Genomic DNA, 23,516 nt, shown 5'->3' on the forward strand with positions numbered 1-23,516 from the left:
CTGCAGCACGAACCAGCTGATCTTGACATCTACAACCTCTGCCTCTCTTCCCGGGCCTCACACGCCGATAATACTAAAAGCTAAGGTTTGTTGAGCGTTCATTTTGTGCTCGCCCTGTGCTATGCCCTTGCCAGGCGTTAGCCCCATATCATCCTTTCAGCAGCACTGTGGCTGGATGGATACTGTCATGGAGAGCTTGCAAAAGAGAAGGGGGCTCAGAGGAATGTTAGGGGCTTGCCTGAGCCCTTAAAGTCAAGAGAGGTGGAGCTGGGTTTTGAGCTCCAATCGGTCTGATGCCAGAGATCTGGGACTTTCTGCCATTCAATGGTGTGTCCCCGGGGAGGACCTGTGAAGAGCAATACAAGGTTGTAACTATTGTTGACACCTGTCTCCTCCCCTGGGCTATGAGCTGCTTGACAGCGAGGAACATCTTTATCATCTCTGATTCCCCATTCCTTCCGTCACTCCACAGAGATTTATCACGTGCCTACTATGTGCCAGGCACCTTCTTATGGGCTGGGGACACAGAAATAACTAGAACAGGTAGAAATCTCTGCGATTAAACTAAGCTGTAGTGACAAAGGCACATCTGTGGTTGCCTGGGGTGGGGGCTGGGGGTGGGAAAAGGGGCATGTGGGGGATGGCTGCAACTTTGGGGAGTAATGGAAAATGTTCAGTATCTTGGTAGTAGTGGTATTTTCACAGGTATCTACATCCAACAAGACTCAGAAATGTACCTTTGGAATAGATGTTTATAATAGGTAATGATACCTCAGTTAAGTTGGTTCTAAAAAATCTTTGCTCTTATGTAGAACCATTCTACTGGGAAAAACAGAAAATAAACCCATAGATAAATAAAATACATATCAGAAGGAGGTAAGAGGTGCTGAGAAAAATCAGTCACGGCAAGGGGATCAGGAGTGCTTGGGGTTGCAATTTAAGATAAGGGGGTCCAGGGAAGCCATCCCGAGAAGGGCGAGTACGACCCTACCCTCACTCAACTGTACCCCCAGCTTACAAGCCTTTTTGAAGCCACCTTTAGAGAAAAGGCATGGAGAGATTCATGATCGGATTCTAGAAAAAGGTAGTGTGCTTTAATTACCCCCACCGTGAGCAGCTTTGAACCCAAGGTTCAGTACAGTAAGCAAAATTGACATGACTTCTGAAAATCTGGCCCTTCCTTGGGCGCTGATGAAACTCTGTAGCAAGTCTGTACCCAGGGCGGGTACCACTTCCTGCTCACGGGGAATCCATGGCAAATGTATGTGGGATGAATACACTCCTCTTCACCCACCCCTTTGTTACTCCACCCTAGACCATTCGTTCACACAATTTGGCTGTTTCTGACATCGCCAGTGGGTGTGGCCTGCTCCTCTAAAGCCCAGGGTCTCAGTGTCAGCTCCGGGCTGACTGGGCCTGATGCTCCTTTATCTCTATATAACCCCACCTCTCCAGGATCCAGGTGAAGTCCTGAGCCAACTCTGGTCTTTCCTAAACTCCAGACTTTCCTTTCTGTGCCTCTTTCCTCCTCGTGGAGCCCCCTTCCACCATTTGGTTCTCTCTTACAGCTCTTTTTACCCTCTCGCCACAGCAGCAAGGGTTTAGGAAAGAATCCACTATCAGTCATTTACACCTTAGTGAGAAATAATTTAGATCTGTGTGTCTCCTCTCCCAGAGCAGTTACATGTTCAGCCCCCTCTCTGAGTCACAGAAGGAAGGTTGACCTTTTGTTCTTAAAGGAATTTCAGGCGGCAGTTTGGCTGGGGAGGGGATGTGATAGGACCCTGACATTGCTCTACAGAAAGAGGCAGCAGTCCCTCTCTCCAGAGGCTCTGCTGGCAACCCCATCTCTGCTGCTCCTTGACAGGTGCTCCGAGAGGCAGAGGCAAGGCTGGGTTCTTGCCAGCTCCTTATAACAGAACAAGAAAAATGTGAAAAATTTCAAACACTCAGTTTGTTGTTCAGAGGAAACCCTAACATCAGCATGGCTCAAGATTCAAGTGCTCCTCAAAAAGACGAGATCACAAGTGTTGGAGAGGATGTAGAGAAAAGGGAATCCCTGGGCACTGTTGGTGGGAACGTAAACTGGTACAGCCACTATGGAAAACAGTATGGAGGTTCCTCAAAAAATTAAAAATAGAAGGACCCTATGACCCAATAATCCCACTTCTGGATCTCTGGCCGATGGAAATGAAATCACTATCTTGAAGAGATACCTTCATTCCCAGGTTCATTGAAGAATTATTCACAATGACCAAGACATAGAAATCACTTGCATCCACCAACAGATAAAGAAAATGTGAAATATTACTCAATAACAAGAAGAAAGAAGCCCTACCATCTGTAATGACGTGGGTGAACCTTGAAGGCACTAGGCTAAGTGAGGTAAGTCAGACAGAAAAAGATGAATACTGGATGAGCTCAGTATATGTGGAATCTGAAAAAGCTGAACTCATAGAATCAGGGAGTAAAATGGTGGTTACCAGGGCCTGGGGAAATGGGCAGATGTTGGTCAAAGGGTATGGACTTCCATTTATAAGATGAGTAAGTTCTGGGGAGCATCTAATGAACAGCATGACTAGAGTTAGCAACACTGCATTGTATCCTTGAAAGTGACTAAGAGAGTAGGTCTTTACATCGCACAAAAGTAGTTACGGGAGGTGATGGAGGTGTTAGCTCACCTGATCGTAGTATCATTTCACAATATATACATGTATCAAATCATCATGTTGGACACCTTAAGTTTACACAATGTTATTTGTCAATTATATCTCAATGAAGCTGGAAAAAAAGATTGGCTGTATATCTTTAAAAAGAGAGATTTTTGGGGTGCCTGGCTGGCTCAGTCGGTAGAGGATGTAACTCTTGATCTCAGGGTCATGAGTTCCAGCCCCACACTGGGCCTAGAGCTTCCTTTAAAAAAATAAAAAGGGGCACCTGGGTGGCTTAGTCAGTTAAGCATCGTCTGACTCCTGGTTTTGGCTCAGGTCGTGATCTCAGGGTTGTGAGATCGAGCCCCACGTTGGGCTCCGTGCTCAGTGTGGAGTCTGCTTGAGATTCTCACTCCTTCTCCCTCTGCCCCTCCCGCTTGTGCTCTCTCTCTCTAAAACAAATAAGTAAATCTTTAAAAATTAATTAATTAATTAATTAGAAGAGAGATTTCAAGTGCCCCAGAGAACACCCGAGACAGTTAGGAGTTCAAGTTTATTTCAACATCCCAAAGCTAAAATCTTTTACCTCTTCCTAACTTTCATGGCCTGAGAATTTGGCAGCATCCAGGGGACTTCCCTCATCTGAAGTCAACTTGGCCCCAAAGGCGTCCATTCAGCCCTCACTGATTAAGTGCTATGTGCCAGGCAGTGGGAAAGCAGAAATGAGTAGGGTCTGTCTTCAAGGTGCTCAAAGTCCATGGGAAGGAAGGACCTGGAAACAAATTAGAGCACAACAGTGTGCTGAGTGCCATAATAGCCATGTGCATGGCTGGCTGAGAAAATACAAAGCAGGGAACCACCACTTCTTATGGGAAGCCCAGGAAAGTACTCAGATGAAGTTTGAATTGAGGTGAACATTGAAGGTTGAAGAGGAGTTTCTCACACAGAGAAGATGGAAGAGTGTCCTGAATACACTAGGAGTCAAAACGTCAAGTGCAGGGATGCCTGGGCGGCTCAGTCAGTTAAGTGTCTGCCTTCGGCTCAGGTCATGATCCCAGGGTCCTGGGATTGAGTCCCGCATCGGGCTCCCTGCTCAGGGGGGAGCCTGCTTCTCCCTCGGCCTGCCGCTCCCCCTGCTTGTGCGTGGTCTCTCTCTCACTCTCTCTCTCTGACAAATAAATAAAATCTTAAAAACAAAACATAAACAAACATAAAAACGTCAAGTGCTTACCAAGTTCAGATAGGTAACATAAGTGAATGGGCAGGCAGGATTAAGGCAGCAGGGATTGTTGGAGGTGGTGAACTGGAAGGCCCACATTCTACCTACAGAGCCTCTCTGCTGGGCAGACAGCCTGGTCTGGAATCAACTTCCATTTGCCGCATCTGCCTGGTGCGTTTGTGCAGTGCACAACCCACACAACCCCACGTGGCTATCCTGACTGCCCACACTGGCCATCAGCGGCATATCTCCCTACTGAAGAGGAGAGCTTGGTTTTACTACATCGTGCTTTTTCAAGAAAAGCCAGACACTCAGATTTCCATGTAGAATTTTCCAATTTGTCAAACACCATCAAGGCCAAACAAAATCTAACAGACTGGATCTACCCTAGAGTTCTGGTTTGCAGTTCCAATGGCAACCAATCCCTAGGACACATTTCACTCTCTCTCCTTCCCACATGCATCACCAACACAGTCTTTTGCTGAGATTTGACAGGGAAAGACACAATCGTTGATGACCTCTCCCCCCCAACCCCAATAGGCTGCTGCAAAAGCCCGACAGAAAAACCAGATTGGCCGCTGAACAGGAGGAAACAATGTGGGGCTGCCAACAGCGGCCACCCCATGAGATGAATGGATAAAACTTTAATTTATCTAGGCACCTTGCTTTGAGAGAGCCTCCCCTGCCCTCTCGGCTGCCCCGACCCCAAACCCCTCCTGCTTTGCTAATGATAAATGACAAGTAGTGGACGTGATTAATTAAGCTGCCCCCAGTAGCTAGTGGTAAAACCCATGGCCACAAGCAGAGGAGGCATTCAAAGCATTCCTGCGGCCCCCGCCCGGGGCACAGGCCCCCGGCTCCTTCCTGCCCTGGCTAGAGCAGGCCCCAGCGGCCACGGCCTCGCACAAAGGGCCTTCCTAGGAACTGTCTGGGCTCAGCTCTGTCAAATGGAAATCACCCATACAGGCCACACGGTAATTAAACTCCTGCCATTCTTTTGACAAAATTGTTCCTCTTGGGACATTCCCACAGGCTGCTGAAGGACTGTCTGGGCCCTACAAACTCCCAGCTGATTACCAAGGGATTTTTGAAGTTGGCCTTGACTTGTGGATCAAAAGGGGATGGGAGTTCAGCGGGTGAGGGTGGGGGCGGGAAGTGCCTTATAACAGAATTTCACATGTGGTCTTACAGCTTGAAGCACCAACACCTGTTTCTGCAGGACCAAGACGGGCAGAGATAAAAACAGAGGTTCAAGGCCCTTTTATTTACACTTCTACTGTTTGTTCGCTGATGTAACCCAAGCACCTAAAACAGAGCCTGGTATCTAGTAGGTGTTCAATAAGTATTTGTTGACTGATCAGCTGGAGATGTGCAGATGCCAGTTCCGAAAAGCAGCAATAAGGAGCAATTCCTGATTGAGGTCCTAGGACGAGTGGCTTCTAATTGTTGCCACAAGATGGTAGATGTGATAAGGATAGGGGCCAGTGTCTTATTCAACTGATTGTCCCCAGAACCAGGCACGGTGCCCAGCCCAGGGCCTGCACACAGTGGTTTCTTAACAGTAGTTGTTGACCGGACGACTTGGGGGCAAACCACATTCCCGGGCTGGTCTGGCGGAGCCCCACGGAGGTCTGACCTGGCTGTCCTTTGGCAGTGCCTTGAGCTGCGGTAGCATTCACTGCTGGGGGCACAGCGACCAGGTCAAAAAGCCCCGGAGTCAGACCCGCGGCAGACGTCACAGCTGGAAAGGCCTGAGATCCCAGCGGGCCCCTGACCGGACAGCAAGAAAAAAATGAATGAGCTACAGTGTAGAGACTTCTAAGAAATTGCAACTTCATTTTCCTCCATCTCTCTTTGAGACCCTCACTCTGCCCGGTAGCGGCAAGCAATTCAATCAATGTCAGCTAAACTCAGTCATTTCAGATTTAGATTCAGTCTCTTCAGGGTTTTGTCATGTCCCTCCCCAGGTCAGCTCTTTAGTTCCAGAGGCTTCTGTGGCATCACGGGGGAGTGCTGAGCCAAGGTCACCAGCATCTGTCTTCACCCGTCTCTTGGGCAAGCTCACTCTACCTCACTGGTGTCCGCTACTAAACCCGTGTCTTTTTTCCGTGGCCCTCAGTCCACACACTCTGTACCCTCCCCACCCTGCCCAAGAAGCCCTCCAGAACCACTCATCCTTGTCTGGCACCTTCCATGGCCTCCTTGAGGGTGTGGGAAGACCAGCTGACACCTCATTACCCTAGGGCCCAGGGAGGCCCTCATTGCCCCTGGATGGCATGGTAGGATAGGGCTATTCCCCAACTCGGGGTTCCGCACGGACAGTGGGCGCACAGTGGCCTCTTCTCCCAAATTGGTTAGGAGGATTCCGTTGGTGCTCCCACCCCACTTGACTATTGTCTTCAGTCTGAGCTGTGAATGCCCATGAAGGGGAGGGTCACCAGCCACAAGGAAATGCAGGGGGAGGGAACACAGGTGACTTGGCAGCATTTAATCCCCTGGAGGTCAAGGAAGCAGTAAAGGACTCACCCTAGGCCATAAAGCATCAGGCCAAGAGCCCAGGACTTGGTAAATCACTCCTGAGCCCTCCTCCCGAAGCAGGCCCTATCCCAGGGTCTAGCATGTTCAACTGCAACCAGCAGGGTATGTGTCACCTTTTTAAACCATGACTCAAAATTCTCTGACACTCTTCCTCTTGAGATCTAGGGTCTATGTCTCCTTTCCTTGAATATTGTGAGACCACTTCCATCATTAGAGAATAGCCAAGTGGCACCATGTGACTTCCAAGTCTGGGCCATCCCAGGCCCCCAGCTCCTGCCTTGTTACCTGGAACACTTATCTTTAAAGCGCAAGCTTCTGAGTAAAAAGTCCAATTATGCCAAGGTTGCCATGCTGTGGGGAAGCCCAAACCACATGTGAAGGCCCTGTGGTTGACGGTCGCTGCTGAGCCATCCCAGCCCAGGCACCGGACACTGGAGAGAAGAAGCCCCCAGTGATTTCAGCCCTCGGCCCTTTGAGCCACCTCCAGCCACCTGAGTCTTCCCAACTGAGACCACAGACACTGTAGAGCTGAGATGAGCCACCCCGTTGGGTCCCAGTCGGATTCCTAACCCTCTGAGTCTGTGAGCCTAATAAAATGGCTATTGTCTTATGCCACCAGGTTTGGGGCGGATTTCTCCCTCAGCCACGGATAACTGAGACAGGGTGCCGTCTGGGCCTCTTGGGATCATCTGGTCTCTGATATCCATGCTTCTGCCAACCCACGGGTTAAGCCATATCTGCTCCCACCGGCAGGCCAGCGAATGTGTGAGGGTGACCCTTGTTTTCGGGGACTTGGGCGAATGAAGCTATTGCCGTGCATGGCTGGTAACAAAAGGATATATATTCTGGAGAGGGGGCCCTGGCAGTATCTCAGGGAAGTAAGGGGAGGGAAGTGAGACCGACCGGCAACACACTCCGTTCCTGGCCCTGGCCAACCTCCTTTCATTTATTCAATGAGGGGTCTTTGGGCATCGACTAAGGGCCAGGCCCTGGCACTTAGACTCTGGGACATGGACACAGGCCCATCCAGCAAGAGACAAACATTAAATAATTATTTAATGCGCGTGCCTTGAATGAGAAGGGTAGGGTATCCTGAGAGTGGGTGGGGAGTTACTTCATTCTCGTAACGTCCTCCTAAGGTGAGTATTATCCTTTCTATTTTGGAGGGGGACCCTGAGGCCCAGAGAGGTTAAGTGAGCTTCCCAAGGTCACCCAGCAGGGGAGACATCAGACTGAAAAGAAGCCCAAGCAGGGCCCTCAAGTGTCATCAGAGAAGCCCAGGCACAAATGACCAACTGGGCCGGCTCTGGGAGGGACAGCTGGGCCAGCACCCTCAGACTGGCCGCCTCTGAAGGAGCAGCATGAATCCCCGGGAAGCCACAAGTGCTTGTTAATCCAGCGGGGCCACCCCTGTATTCCCAAGAGGAGGTTGTCCTCTCCTGGGAGGGGTTGATGGGGCTTCTAAGTCCGCTGCAAGGCCCTGGGCGTCACACTGGTCACCTGTTAAATGCAGGCAGGAATAGCTGGGACGCCTAACCCATGCCTTGATTTTGAGTCCCAGAGGCCAGGGGTGGGGCATCTGGAGCTGAGGTGGGAGGCCCAGACTGCCTGGAGATACTACAGGAGAGTGGTTTCAGACTTTGGGGTGTGGAAGAAGCACCCGGAGAACAGGTCAAAATGCTCGGCTCCCACCTGGAGAGATTTGGATTCAGTGAGTCTAGAGTGAAGGCCAGGCACCTGTATTTTTGAGTTCCTCTGGCGTTCTGACACACAGCGTTGACACCCCAGCATTTGGGTACCACTGCCTTAGAGCATCCTCTCTAGTGCCTGCAGCAGACAGAAGAGGAAATTAAGTCAGAGGAGGACTGTGAACAGCACCCTCACCTCTGTCAGAGCCCTCAGCCCTTGGCCCTTGAGAGGCAGATGCGAGGGAGATCCGATGGAGACACTCAGCCTCCGCCTCTGACCCCCACCTCCCGCTATTTCAGATTCCAGGAGAAATCCTGCCTTCCTCTGGGCAGGGGAAGCAGACTGGCTGGATGTGACGCACAGCTCTGCTACTCCCTAGCAGGGGGATCCAGCAGTTTTGATAAGTAATTGGCAGGACATTTTAAAAAATATATTTTTTATGTTTTATCCTCTTTATACAGTCTTTAGAGTAACCAATAGGGGGAGAAGGCTCGGACACTAAAAGAGGCAGGCAGGTGATTAGGCACATAAATCATTAGATAAGTCGGCGGCAGGCTAATGGTTCGATCCCCATGACGTTGGACAACTTACTTGTGCATCCCAAAACTCAGTTTCCCCACCTGTAAAATGAAGCTGATTAAACCCATTTCACAGGGTCGTCGTAGGGACATTGTAAGGTGGCGTGAGTTACATGCCAGGTAGATGGTGAACATTCAATAAATTCGACTTCCCTCCCTCCCTGAGCATTCGGACCACACAGAGGCCTCCCCTGCTCCTGGCTTTGGCTTTGAGGAGCTTGTGGTCATCGAGAGGATTTCACACTGGAAGTACACACATTCCAAATTGATACCTAACTGTATATTTTTTGGTGTAAACTATATGTCGACTCTAACTTTAGCCTGGGGGAGCTTTGTTATTTGTTTCCCTTTTGTGAAAGCTATAATAGAGGAAGAGAAAGCCTGGCCTTGTACATTCCAATTCCTAAATACACAATTTACAATTTTCTGGGATATTATTTAAGTTTATTTTAGTTCTGGAGTCTCACCATCTCCATGGGGAGCTTATTTCAGTTCCGGGTAGACTCTAGAAAGGCCTGGAATGTCTCAGAGGGAGGGAAGGACAATCTTCACGTTCATTAAACAGCAGGGCCTGGGGTCTTTGCAGGATCTAGGACTTGGAAGCTTCCCTGACCCCAGCGGAGGGGTCTCAGGATGGGGGCTGAGCTCACACCAAGCTGTCTTTTTCATGACCCAGGGCTTTGGTGGTTGGGCTTCTTTCTGGCTTTGCCATTCTCTGCTCATACTGAGGCCCATGAGGGACATGCTGGACCACGGTCTGACCAGCGGTTCCAGCTTCTCCTCCTCTTTCTGGAGATGATCACAGGCCTCTCTGCTCGTATCTGGCCCCCTGTGTGAAAGACCTGTGACGTTCATCTGCTTCTCAGAGGGCTCAGGGGACCCCTGAAGAATAAATGCCACCAGCCATATGGTCAATGTCTCCCTGTCTCCCACCCACTCCCTGCCCCAAGCCCTGTTCTTGAGACAAGACCTTCTCTGGCCCTCAATGACAGGCCCCAAAGAAGGCCTTGGTCTTGCTGAACATCCTCCGAGGAGGACTTCCGTTCCTGGCCCTGCGGGGAGGGCTGTCCTTGCAGGGGACGGTGGAACGGGGCAGCCCCATGGGATTGCCCCCCTTGTTCGGATAATAAATTCCTATCCTGGAGTTCCACACTAGGATTCTCAAACTTCAGTGTGCAAAAAAAAACCAAGGGTGTTTTGAAAAGCACCCTGAGGGATTCTGATGCGGGTGGTTGCCTGGAGAAACTCTGGTTTAAAGTTGCTCTAAAGCCGTTCCAAGTTGCTGGATGTCTTTGAACTATTTGAAGCCCCCCAAAAAGGGGGAGCCCTTTACGAAGACTGGTTGTAAAGCAGAAGCTCCACTCCCAAGGAGAGCAGGCTCTGAGCACGTTAATCACAGGAACAGCGACGAAGTGTAGCACCACTGGGCACTGGGCCCTGTTCTGAAAGCTCACAAACCACGGCCCCACGAAGGAGGTGCTCTTCACATTTTCATTTTCCAGACGAGGAAATAGGCACAGAGAGGTTGAGTGGGGTATCCAAGGCTGCGGGGCCTTCAACATAAGAGTTTGAGAGACATACAACCCTGGGACTTCAACATAAGAGTTTGAGAGAGATACAACCCAGGTCCATGTAGAAAATGGCAAGAAGCTCTCTGACCTGAGCCGAGAGCACACAGAAGGGTCATGGGACACACACACCGGTAAAGGTAGTTTGCCACTTGTTGCATAATAAAGAATTTGTCTGGTCTTTGTCCTGGGTTTATGGGAGGGAGCTGCTAAACCCTTGGAATTTCCCTGGTGATAGGATTCTCGGTAGGTCCCTGAGATCACCCTGAGTTTCTGCTAACAAGGTGATTCATGGGGACCCTTGATAGTTTCGGGTTAGGGGCTGGTCATCTGAAAGTGTTGGGGCTCTGAGCCATGTGATACCAGCCTGACCTCCAGGGAGGGAAGGGGGCTGTAGATTGAGTTCAGTCACGTGGCCAATGATCCAATCATTAATGCCTATGTAACGAACCTCCAATAAAAACTCTGGGGAGTAAGAACAAGTTTGGTTGAGGTTTTCTGGTTGATGAACACATCGCAGTGTTGGGAGAGTGACACATCCTGATTCCATGGGGAGAGCACATGGAAGGTCTGTGTGCAGGACCCTCCTGAATCTCTTCATTCGTCTTCTCCTGATTTGCATCCTTTATAAAATAAAACTGTAATTGTAAGTAAAGTGCTTTCCTGACTTCTGTGAGTCATTCTAGCAAATTATCAAATACGAAGGGGTTGAGGGAAACTCCAAATTTATAGCCAGGTGGTCAGAAGTTCAGGTGGCCTGGAGACCCCCCCAAACTTGCGGCTGCTGTCCGAAGTGAGGGCAGTCTTCTTGGGGGCCCTTAACCAGCAGAGTCTAACACTAATTCCAGGTACTGCTGAATTGCATTGTAGTATTGTGATGCTAGATCCATGAATGCCTGATTCAAGAGTTGGACTTTATTGGCTTGGTGGCTGGGAGTCATAGCCTTATGAGAAGATGATTGTCAGGATTAGTAACTGGGATTCTGGAAGAATAATCTGGCAGAGAGTGAGGCTGGCCAGAGTTCTACCTGAATCTCAGGCATCCAGTCTCAATGCGGGCGTGCAAATGCTGGCTACCTGAGATGCTTCCTTTCCAAAAATAAGGAGCAGCCCACATACATTGGTAGCCTTGGAACCACTTCGGGTAGTCTAGCCAAGAAGCTGCAGAAAATTCTCACTTCTGGGAGCAGAAGGGCAGTTGCTTCTTCCTGGTTCACACTCTGCAGACATCAAAGCTCATGTAAGAGTCCTGGATGCAGACCCAGCCCAACCTTCTCTTGAAAACACAATGGGTCTTGGGGCGCTTGGGTGGCTCAGTTGGTTAAGCGTCTGCCTTCGGCTCAGGTCATGATCCCAGGGTTGTGAGATGAAGCCCCACATCGGACTCCTTGCTCAGCCAAGAGCCTGCTTCTCCCCCTGCTCATGCTCTCTCTCTCTCTTTCTCTCTCTCTTGCGCACACGCACACAAAAATAAATTAAAAACACAAGGGGTGTAGCAGTAGAAATCAAGGTACAGCTTCCCCTTGGGTATATGGGACACCTGGAGCCCCTTTTCTTAAGCTTCCCGTGCTCTCCAGCCTGCTTCTTTCCAGCGACAGCTAAGCGTTGGGAAACTGTATTTCGACATTTCTTGAATATCCTCTGCAAGCTGGGCATAGCGCTGCATGCTCCCCCTCACTGGATCTGATTCAGCCTTCACTGAAACCCTTCTCGAGGAGATGACTTAATCTCTGGGCCGAGTGAGTGGAGCCACGAAGTTTGGATGGGTTTTGCAAGACAGAAACCTAAATCCATTTTGTGGCTGCCGATACACATTCCGACTTCACCACTTCCGCGGTCATCCCAACCACAAACACAAAAGGTGCTATAAATTCATTTCCATTCGGTATTTCATTGTTTCTGGCATCATTTTATTTCTTGATAACTCAGCCGGTCCAAATAGCCCATCCAGGTCCGTCATTGATCCCAAGAGCCCCATCGGGGTGTCCTTGATTTACTGACGGTGTTAGGCCTTAATGGCTTACAGCTGTTTCTTTCCACGAACTATATTTTCTCATCGAATTTGATGAGAAAAAATTTTTAGAGAGATGCTCATCAGGAAGTTTAATTGCACTCCCAGAAGCAGTAGGCTTTTTGCATTTTTTAATTTAATCTTTGTATTAAATAATGGTCATCAGAGAAAACTCGAAAAATATGGGTGTATAAAGAAGAAAAAAATGCACCCATAATTTCATGGCCTAGAGATAACTGATGTTAACATTTTGGCATGTTTTCTCTGTCTTTTTTCTTTGCACACACACATGCTTGAACCTACCTGGGACTATCTCTCTACGATTTTGCTCTTGGTCCCAGCAAGCCCAGAGGCATCACCTGGGGGCTTATTGAAAATGCAGAATCTCAGACCCTGCCCCAATCTTACAGAATCAGAATCTGCATTTTAACGAGAGAATTCTCTGTGTAGTAAAGGTCGATGAGCCCTGGTTTACCTCTTCCGTTTGCACTCTGCATTACATTGCAAGCATTTCCGCATGTCATTTAAAAAATTCTCCTATAATATATTTCTAATTGCATAACATTCCATCATGAATATGAACCACAACTTGCTTACCCCCTCTCCTCTTGTCTTCCCTATTATAGGGAACACTCCAGGGAACGTCCTTGAATCTACTCAGCTCCCTATCCCTGATGATGTCATTGGAGCAGTTCCTAGAAGTGAAATTACAGAGGCAAAGGCTATGATGTTATAGAATGTTTTTAATGCTTTTGGGCTGCTTGGCATCTTTTGAATAACCTTCCTATATTTGATCAGTTTCTCACCTTGTGAGCTCCATCTCCCCCTGGTAGAAACCCAAACTCACTTTCTCAGAGTTCCTTGAAGCTAAAGGTCAAGGCTGTGATCTGCGCTCCGCTGCTGAGATGCACCAGCAAGGGTGATTCAGAGGAGAGCCAGAGAAGGGGGAGACACCCGGCAGAGTCTGCTCTGGGGGGGAGCAGGAAGGAGCAAGTGAGGGCCACCACCTTTCAAGGGTCCTGGCTTCTGGGTCCTGGGCCCAGCCTGCAGTGTGACAGTGGGCTTTTGCCAGAAGTCTTACCGCCAGGGGACTTGGTCTCTGGCTCCCTGGGGGTGGGGGAGTTGGCCAGCTCCCTCAAATCCTTAATTTTTATCTGCTTAAACTGGCTATGAACCTGGCTGACTCACAAACATTTTTAAGACTTTTGATAGACGTGGCTAAAAACTTTATAGACATTCTTTTTTTTTCTTTTACTTATTGAAATTTATTTTTTTATTTTTAAGATTTTATTTACTTATTTGACAGAGAGAGAGCGAGAGCAAGGGGCGTGGCAGGCAGAGGGAGAAGCAGACTCCCTGCTGAGCAGAGAGTCCGATGCGGGGCTCCATCCCAGGACTCTGGGATCATGACCACCTGAGCTGAAGGCAGACGCTTAATCGACTAAGCCACCCAGACACCCCTCCCAAATGATTTTGAATAGCCAAAATAATTTTGAGAAAGAAGAACAAAGTTGGAGGTTTCACATTTTCGTATTTCCAAACTTACTATAAAGCTACCGTAATCCAACAATGTGGTACTGGCATAAGTCAGACACATAGACCAATGGAATAGAATAGAGAGCCCAGAAATAAACTCTCATATACATGGTCAAACGATTTTTGATGAGGGAGCAGGACCATTCAATGACGAAAGAACAATCTTTTCAACAAATGGTGTTGGGAAAATCGGATATCCACGTGCAAGAGAATGGAGTTAGACTCTTACATTAAACCATACCCAAAGATTGACTCAAAATGGATCAAAGGCTTAAACTATAGTTTAGTAAGAACTAACACTATAAAACTCTTAGAAGAAAACACAGAGGAAAAGCTTCAAGACTGGATTTGGCAATGAGTTTTTGGATATGACGCCCAAAACACACACGACAAGAGAAAAATAGGTCAATTGGACTACATCATGATTAAAAGCTGATGTGAATCATAGGACGCGTGAACAAAGTTAAAAAGACAATCTTCAGAATGGGTAAACAAAATAAATAGACAAACAAAATGAATGACCAATGAATGGGTGAACAAAATGCGGTATACAACGGAATATTATTCAGCCTTAAAAAGGAAGGAAATTCTCACACATGCTACAATATGCATTGACCTTGAAGACAGTACATTAAGTGAAATAAACCAGCCACAAAAGGGCAAATACTGTATGATTCTACTCATGTGAGGTCCCTAGAGACAGAAGTAGAATGTCTGTGCTAACGCGGACACGGAACATCTTTGCCCAAATTGATTTTTCTGTATTTAGGCTTATCTCTTTTCCCAGGAGGGGAATATTTCTGTGGCTCCTGATGTATATTGCCTGATTGCTTTCCAGAAGATAGGTACCGCTTTATAAGCCCGTGACCCACACAGGGTCATAGAGACAGAAGTAGAATGAGGGGGCCAGGGGGGTGCGGATATGGGATGTTATTGTTTAATAGATCTAGAGTTTCAGTTCTGCAAGATGAAAAGAGTTCTGGAGAAGGACAGTGAGTATGGTGGTACAGCAACCTGAATGTACTTAATACCATTGAACTGTATGTTTAAAAATGGTGAAGCTGATGAATTTTATGTGGTGCGTGTCTTGCTACAATTGAAAAAAAATTTAAGTCAATTGACCATACATGTATGGGTTTGTAGAAGCTTTTTTAAAAATAATTTTTCAGTACATCTTTCCAATGCACCAAGAGTCTCCTATTATTTGTTCCAATCAGCGGCCATACCTGGCCAACCCGACCTAGGATGTGATGATCTTCAACATTGTAGCAGGTTGCCTCCAACCTAGTTGTTCTTTGAACAATAACCTCTCTCCCGTTCCATGCAGTCCTGATGCTACTGGTCATTGTGGGGCACTGGCACCCTCCCCTCCCCCCCCCCAGCTAGAGCAATCAGACTTGTCCCCCAGGCATTTGGACCTGGAGGCAGTCATCAATGGGGAAGAGCAGTGATTCCTGCCACGGGCATCACACTGCAATGTCAAGGCCTTGTGGGATTTCTGAGAACCCCACCCCATCTGCCCCGGCTCTAAGACCTGCAGACAGCCTGTGTGATATTCACTTATCGATTCAGTTCGGGAACATCTACTAATGATCCTTAAGTCCTGTGTAAATGTATTCAAAGTGGCCCCAGGGGTTAAACATCTGGAGGTTCTCTCTCCAGCAATGGCACTGCTGCTCCACAGCCTGAGGGATTTTCTGTTCTGTATGCTATTAAATATTTAGTTATTGCATATTAATATATGCCAGAAAGAGCACCCTCTTTTAGCCCGTGTGGGTCACGGGATTATAAAGCGGTACCTATCTTCTGGAAAGCAATCAGGCAATATATATCAGGAGCCACAGAAATATTCCCCTCCTGGGAAAAGAGACAATCCTAAATACAGAAAAATCAATTTAGGCAAAGATGTTCAATGTCCGCGTTGGCACAACCACCTGCCTTGCATCCCCCCAGCCTGAGTGGGGAATACGTAATGTAACCCGCTTCTTTCTGGTTAGGGTAGATCCTCAGTGTGCCACTCTAATGATTTATGATGTTCCAAGACTCCCTCTCCAGTAGGGATGAGGGTAGAGAAGGGAAAGAGGTTGACGGGCCAGAGAGTCCCACCCACTATATTTACAATAATGAAACTATTACAAACCATCTGATGTTTCAAACGTCCTCTCGCGCAGCCAAGGCTATGACTAGGGCAGGATCCCAGGGGCTGGGGTTGGAGCAGGGAGGTACTCTAAGCAACAAGGCATCAGGTCTGAGGATAGCAGGACAAAGCCAAGGGCCAGTATTAGAGAAGCATTCTGGGTCACTTGTTTTTTTTTTTTATTTGGGGTGGGGGGGGGGGGGGGGGGGGGGGGCGGTCTGGAGGGCCGTGGGTCCGGGTCTAATATTTCAATGGATCTCACATTTAGCCTTCTACCCTTCTTTTCAAATGCATTTGGCATGCTTAGTCCTAGACAGCGAGTCTGACAAGACCCAAAGAGGACATTTGTCGCTTAGCCTTGATCGTGTTAGTACCCCTGGAGAGTGAGCACCACCTGTGCTGCCTTATGAATTTGCACTTTTCTTGTGAGTTTTATAATCATATTTTACCACATTATTGTCTAATAAGAGCACCCAGCTATTCAATGTAAGTATTAAAATAGCTGGCAGATCTTTATAACCCTCTTTTGGCATCCCTTCATTTCATGATATACTAAGAGTCTCAAAAACGGTAGGTAAATCAGGTTTTTCCAGTCTTTGAGAAGGCATCCTCCAAGTTGTCAGATCTGAGGGGTGAGTGCAATGTACAAACCGGGACACAAAGCACAAAGTCTGCAGCTGCGAGGACTCAGGAACAGGTCAGGGAGGAAGGGACAGGATTGAGAGCACCAGGACTTGGGGCTTGAGTAGGACCGGGTGCCTGGAGTGGGGGCCTGGCCCCAGGATAGGACACAGTGAGCTAAGGGTGGGGGGCAGAAGACCACAGCCAACCCCTAAGGAAACCATGGCCCATCAGCTCAATGGCCCAGGCAGCTGTTAGGAATAATGGTTATGAACCCTCTGCAGCAACATGAAAAATGCTTTTGTTATTATGCTGAAGACATCACTTTGTGAACCTTTAACACATGCGTGCACACGCACACACGCACGCACGCTCGCGCAGGAAACAAGACCAGAAGGAGTTACACCTAAATGCAAGCGCGCTTGTGTTGACTGAGAGAGGTGGAATTGTGGCTGGGGTTCTTTGTTCAGTATTTTAAAATAAAATAATGGCACAAATCAGGATAACTGAGTCCCTATCTCATCCAGCAGCCCTCAGACCCGTTGGGAGAAGCCCAGGGCACGCCAAATTCCCACAACACGGCTGAGGAGGCCTGGGAGGGCTGAGGGTCTCTCTCTCTCCCTCTCCTGGGGCCCTGAGCCACCTTCCTTGGGGGACCAGGCAGGGATTAGGGGCAGACTTTGAAGCTGGCAAGGCGCAGCTGTGTGGAAGCCAGCATGCTCTGGTTCCTGTCCCGGTTCCAGCTCCTTCGCGGTCAATCTAAAGCAGTCTTGAGGCAGGTCACCCCCACCCCACACATGCCCACATCCCCAGCCAATCATGCCCAAGGTGCCTCCAGGAAAGCGTCTTCCTCACTGATGTGCTGGAAGGAATCTGCTTCCTGCTCTAGCTCCTCGGGAGACCTGCATGGGAGGTCCTCAGAGCCTGGACCGCGGCGGCACCCCACCCATGGGCCTGAGCCCCCCACCATCCCCTCAGCTCTTCGCAGCATTCCCGGGAAGGCAAGGAGACTTTCTTGGGGCCAAGGTGTTTCTGGGCCTCTGTGTCCAGGCCAGGCTCCTGGCAGGGCTCCACACCTCACCTCTACACTTATGCCCACTGCCTTCTCCCTGGCAGCCCGCCTTCAACCCTTAAGGGAATGTGGGAACATTTAAATCCCATAGGATTTAAAAGCCCCTTGAGGGCTTTCAGTGAAAGCAAAATATGACCTATAGGAACCTACAAATATTTTTATAGTAATTATTATTAATAAACTATGTAAAAGTCATTGATTTTTCTGTTAGAAGAAACAGAAGTTTCTTCTATTAAAGAATCCAACTCAAACTATAAAAAGCAGATTCAGCCCAGTCAGAGTCAACCTGCTATGGTGGACTGCCTGCATAGAATCACTCGCAGCTTTGGTCCAAAATGCAGATTCCCGGGCTCATCTCCAGAGCCACCCGATCAGAATCTCAGGGAGGTGAGGACTGGGAACCTGAATTTTTAGCAAGCTCCCCAGGTCGTTCTGGAGGACAGAGTTTGAGTGGCTTCTGGGCTGAGGGAGCCCCTGGCTCCCTGGCCGAGACCCCACACCCTGAGCCAGCAGGCACTCCTGGTCCCCAAGAGACTCTGAGATCTGGGGCTGTGGAAAATGCAGCAAGCAATGGGAGCTGCATTACGGGTTTGTACCAAGTCCTCTGGGAGCACAAGAGAGAGCGGGACTCAGAGAGAGGAAAGACCTCTGGGGGAACAGGTCTCGGGACCACATCGCGAAGGGGAAGTAGAGGTGACCAGCTAAAGAAGGGGGCAAGGGTGTTCTGGATCCAGGGCACAGTACGCGGGGGACACGCTGGGGAAGTGTAAATCGCTCAGGGCCAGGGCACGGGGAGGGGGGCGAGCAGAGGAGGCTGGGGGCTGGGTGGGGGCAGCTCTGCGCACTGGTTCCGTTAAGCTTCCCAGAACCCCTTTCTCCATAGGGGCCCGGGGCAGATTTGCTCAGAAGAGGAACTTCCAGGAGGTTTGGAAAAGAGAAGAGAGGCAGCACCACGACTCTGAGGGTTGCCTCCAGCGGGTGCTGCCAGAGACAGAGGCGGGGTTCCCCCCCCCCCACCCCGTGCCAGCTCATCCTTCCCCTCCTCTGGGCCCCATCCCCGCCCACGGGCGTTGCTGAGCAACGGCTCCCACAGCCTCTCCATTGGTTGCCCTCCCGCCCCCCTTGGGCAGCTGGACGTGCTTGGCTTCTCAAATTTCTCTGCAAGCTCCAACTTGTCGCCCATGGCAAGACTTTCCCTGATTGCCCCAATCTCCTTTCAGAAACATCACTGATTTCAGCTCGCCCTACATTTGGGTAGTCTCATGCCTATAATAATTCCTTTATTCCCATATACGTTGCTGCCCTGGCTGGACCCTTTTCAGTCCTTATCATGAATCCCTTTTTAGGAGCATCTCTGTAAGCATCTCCCCGCCCCCCCCAACACACACACACACACACACACACACACACACACACACAGCTCACCTGGGGCAGATCTCTTAACATCCAGGGCTGAAGAAGGAGAGGGCCCCCTTACCCTCACATGTTAGGAGAGCTCTGCCCTCTTTCAGGCCACCTGCCAGGAGGAAGAGGAGGTGGCTTTCAGTGGAGGGGCTTCTTCAGCTGCAGGTCCTCTCCAGAAGTCCTGGGGGGCTTTGCTCTGGTTTGTACTCCTGGAAAGCCGTCAGGCCTGCTCCAAGACAAGATCAGACAACAGGTTGTCTAGGGCTCCTTTTCCCCTCAGGGGCCTCTAAACTCAAACGAGTTTCCCTCCAGGGAGATCAGATCTTCCCGGCCGGGATTCCAGGGGGGACATGGCTCAGTTCATATCCTTCAAGTCTGGAGGCTCCTAAGTGTCCAAGTCACGGGACTTTCAAGTCAGGGTCTTTCTTCTCTGCAGTCCTGGGCCTGACAGCCAGCCCCTGTCCCTGGGATTTGGCAATTAAAGAGCACCATAGCAAGAGCAAAATGAGGGAAACTACAACCTGCCGTGAGAATACCCGGGGCGGGGGAGGGGGCCCCTAACTCGGCTGGGGAGGCTCAGAGGGGGCTTCCCGGAAGAAGTGATGTAAGCCGAGGGGAGAGCAGCAGGTGAGGCAGGAGAGGCTTTCGGGTGTGGGGCGAGCTGCCTGACAGCGGGAGATGGCGGGGAGCTGGGGCTGCGGGGAACTGAATGGGGCCCACTGCGGCACCTGGGAGGTTGCCAGGCAGCGGGAAGACAAGGAGCTGGAAAGCTGGGAGGTGTGATCACGTCTGGCCCAGGGCCAGGCTGAGGTGAGGGCTCACCACTCTGGGGCCAGAATGTTAAGCAGAGGAGGGGCAGAACCAGATTCTGCTTCTCTGAGAAACTGGCTTGGAGGAGGTAAGCCCAGAAGCGAGAGAACCTCAGAAGCCAGGACAAGGGGAAGGTGGCTGAACCAGGGGGTGGCACTGGAGGGAAATGACGGGATCAGAGGGACATTAGACAGCTGGAAGGAGGGAGAAACCATGTACGTACCTGGTGATCGGTGGGTTGGTTGCAGGGGATGAGGGGGGCAGGAGGAGTCATGGGGGACCCCAGGCGTCTGGCTGGAGTCCCTGAAGGGTTGCAGGTGCCCAACTGGTCAGCCCTGAGAGCAGAAGCTGCAGTGTGAACAGTATCATCGGTAAAATGAAGTCTCTAGTGAAGACGTGACTATCAGAAAAAAAAAGGGGGCAATAAGGTGATTGAGGGAAGGGAAGCATCTCGTGCATGAAGAGACTAAGAATGAGAAATAGAAAAGTTCAAAACATTTTTCCAGGTCTGGGGTCTCTCACCCCTGCTCCAGGAGGAGGGCCATGTGGGCCGACGGAGGCTCGAACGTGTTCAGGATGTGGTATTTCAGTGACATCTGCCGTGGTGGGTTAAGAGTGGTAGCAGGGGACACTAATACAAAATGACAAATCATGATAAGGGTTGGGAAAGAGAACAGCAGGGTCCTGTTTCAAAGGGGAAGAGGTCAGGTCTCTGAGGAGGTGACATCTGAGCTGAGATTGGAAGGCAGAGAATTCAGGAAGAGGGTTCCAGGCGGTGGGAATAGCATCACCCTACCAGGGGTGACGCTTTCAAGGAATGGAAAGAGAGGCAGTGTGGTTGGAGGGGGGGCCAAGGCTGGGGGGGCCTGGGGACACTGACAGAGGGAGATGGGCTGGAGAGGAGGTGGGGGCTGACTGTGCAGGGCTTGGAATATTTTAGCAAAGTCTGGACCAAATGGTGCCTCGGGGCCCTTGTCACCCCAGGTTTCAAGGACATTCTTCCTGATTTCCCTCCGTCATAACAGGCTCTGGAGTCTGCTGAGAAGAGGGGCCACTCAGGCTCTCTTGAAACAGGTGACCCAGAACACGCCCCTCGGTGCCCTGCAAACTGTCCAGCAACAGTTTTAGAAAAGTTCCCTTTTAAATTCAACTTCTCTTAGCCAAGCTGCCCAGGGAAAAATAAGTCCCCACAAATAGCGATCACCGGCAAATAAGGAGAGTCATTATCTTAAATTGAGACTGGTTTCTAAGAAAAAAGAAAAAACCCAAATGCCACTGGCCAAAACCTCACCCCCACGCGCCCCCAGCACATACGTGAGGATGGTAGCTCACCGCCCTCCTTGCAAGTCCGGGGCTCAACATGGGCTTCTGTGTAAAGGGAAGGAAACAGGCAGAGGAAGGAAGGCCAGAGATTAGAGAAGCTGACAGATGTAAATAGCCTCGGAGGAGACACACTGTCCCGGCGCTCCTCCCCAGGGAGCCTTTTGTACCGAGGAATCTGGTTGCCTGAATGAAAAATGATATCATTTATTTCTTTAGTCAGAGCTGAGCTGTTTTCTTCAGACATAGAAATAACTTAACACCACAACACCAAATTGTTGGCCAAGTGATAGAGATATCTGTAATTTGGGCGCTTGGTAACATCCTAGGTAAACAGCCAGGGACTTGGTTTCTTGGGAGCGGCCCTGCTCCCCGCAACAATGCGACAAAGCTCAGAGGGACTCAGATGGAAGGAAAGCTTTTGAAAAGGTTGTTCCAGAGCTCTTGCTTGCTGCCGAGCTCCAAGGAAGCTGGACTTTTCATTCCTGCTGCTCAAACCATGCTTCACCGACCCAATGCCTGCTAATTCAACAAATATTTACCAAGCACGGATTGGCCCAGCCTGTGCAAAGGCACTGGGGCTACAGATGTGCAAAAGCTGGGGCCCTGCCCTCAAGAGACTCAATCTGGAGGGGAGGCAGCCAAGTTCAGCCCGTGTGGCAGATGCTATGATGTAGTATGCACTTGGCACAGGGGTCTGCCCCCACGGAGGAGGTAGCGTTTGACTTGACTTGGAAATGAAGAGGACTTTCCATACCAGAGAAGTGGAAAGAGGGTGTCCTAGATGGAATGAACAGCAGGTGCAAAAGCACAGAGGTTTCAAAACTACCTGGACTCTTTGGAAATCAAAAGAAATACACTATTGCAGGGAATAAAGTGCTAAGGAGGTCAGTGGCCGACGGTGTGACTGGACAGGCAGGCAGGAACAGAATCATACCTTTGTGAGCTAAGGTGTTCAGGGTTTATCCTTTAGGTAATAGGGAGCCGAGGAGGAATCTTGAGCAGGGAAGTGATATGATTAGATTTTTGTATTAGAACACTCACTCCTTTCTGAGGAATGAGATCTTGCCATTTGCAACGACGTGGATGGAACTGGAGGGTGTTATGCTGAGTGAAATAAGTCAATCGGAGAAAGACATGTATCATATGACCTCGCTGATATGAGGCATTCTTAATCTCAGGAAACAAACTGAGGGTTCCTGGAGTGGGGGGGGGGGGGGGGGGGGGGGGAGCTGGGTGATAGACATTGGGGAGGGTATGTGCTATGGTGAGCGCTGTGAATTGTGCAAGACTGTTGAATCACAGATCTGTACCTCTGAAACAAATAATGCAATATATGTTAAAAAAAAAAAAAAGAAGAAGATAGCAGGAGGGGAAGAATGAAGGGGAGGAAATCGGAGGGGGAGACGAACCATGAGAGACGATGGACTCTGAGAAACAAACAGGGTTCTAGAGGGGAGGGGGGTGGGGGGATGGGTTAGCCTGGTGATGGGTATTAAAGAGGGCACGTTCTGCATGGAGCACTGGGTGTTATGCACAAACAATGAATCACGGAACACTACATCAAAAACTAATGATGTAATGTATGGTGATTAACATAACAATAAAAAATTTAAAAAAAAGAACACTCACTCCTTCCTGTCTTGAAAAAACTCTACTGCATGTCATTATCAGGAAACTAAGGCAGGCAACTTCTTTACAGCATTGCTTATGATAGTGAAAGCCCCAAAAACAAAATAAACGTCCAGCGGTAGAAAAATGAACAAAAAGTGGTGTAATCATAAAATGTAATAGGGCTCAATAGTTAAAATGATCCAGCATGACCAGATCTTAAAAGCATAACTTTGAGGGGCACCTGGGTGGCTCAGTCCATTAAGCATCTACCTCCAACTCAGGTCACGATCCCAAGGTCCCTGCTCAGCAAGGGAGTCTGCTTCTGCCTCTTCTCCCTCTGTGAAATCTCTTGCTCTTGCTCTCTCTCAAATAAATAAAAATAAATTCTTTTTTTTAAAGCATGATTTTGAGTAGAAAAAAGGTGAGTTTCAGAATCTGTATGGCATGGTAAAATGCATGTAAAATTTAAAACCGCACGTCTGTATATCATTATAAATCATATATATGTAGAAAAGCATAGAAACATGGATTGTTGCTTCTGGAGAGTGAGGGAAAGGCATGAGGAAGGGGAGAAATACAAAGAGAAATTTATCTAGAATGTTCTATTTGTGTTTACAAGAAAAGAAGTAATGGAGCAAAAATGCTAAAACAGTAAATTCCCTGCATTTAAAACAACTTGAACTTTGTTTTTTAAAAAACCAGAGATCCATCTGGTGGAGCTGTCGAGGAGGAAACAGGAGAGACCGAG

At 49.2% G+C, this 23,516-nt stretch overlaps 1 long non-coding RNA gene across 1 annotated transcript; it reads right to left on the minus strand.

Moving 5' to 3' along the window:
* Positions 1–237: 237 nt before the first annotated feature.
* LOC141371808 (uncharacterized) lies at positions 238–21,187 on the minus strand. The gene is made up of 6 exons (XR_012377044.1): positions 21,149–21,187; positions 20,058–20,234; positions 19,046–19,250; positions 12,852–12,949; positions 5,507–5,640; positions 238–346 (listed from the first exon to the last, which is right to left on the minus strand). It is a non-coding gene; the product is annotated as an uncharacterized lncRNA (long non-coding RNA).
* Positions 21,188–23,516: the final 2,329 nt, after the last annotated feature.

This window comes from Callorhinus ursinus, unplaced genomic scaffold (genome assembly GCF_003265705.2).
Source record: "Callorhinus ursinus isolate GAN/ISIS: 27379988/994484 unplaced genomic scaffold, GSC_fseal_2.0 scaffold102, whole genome shotgun sequence".
Classification (NCBI taxonomy): Eukaryota; Metazoa; Chordata; class Mammalia; order Carnivora; family Otariidae; genus Callorhinus; species Callorhinus ursinus.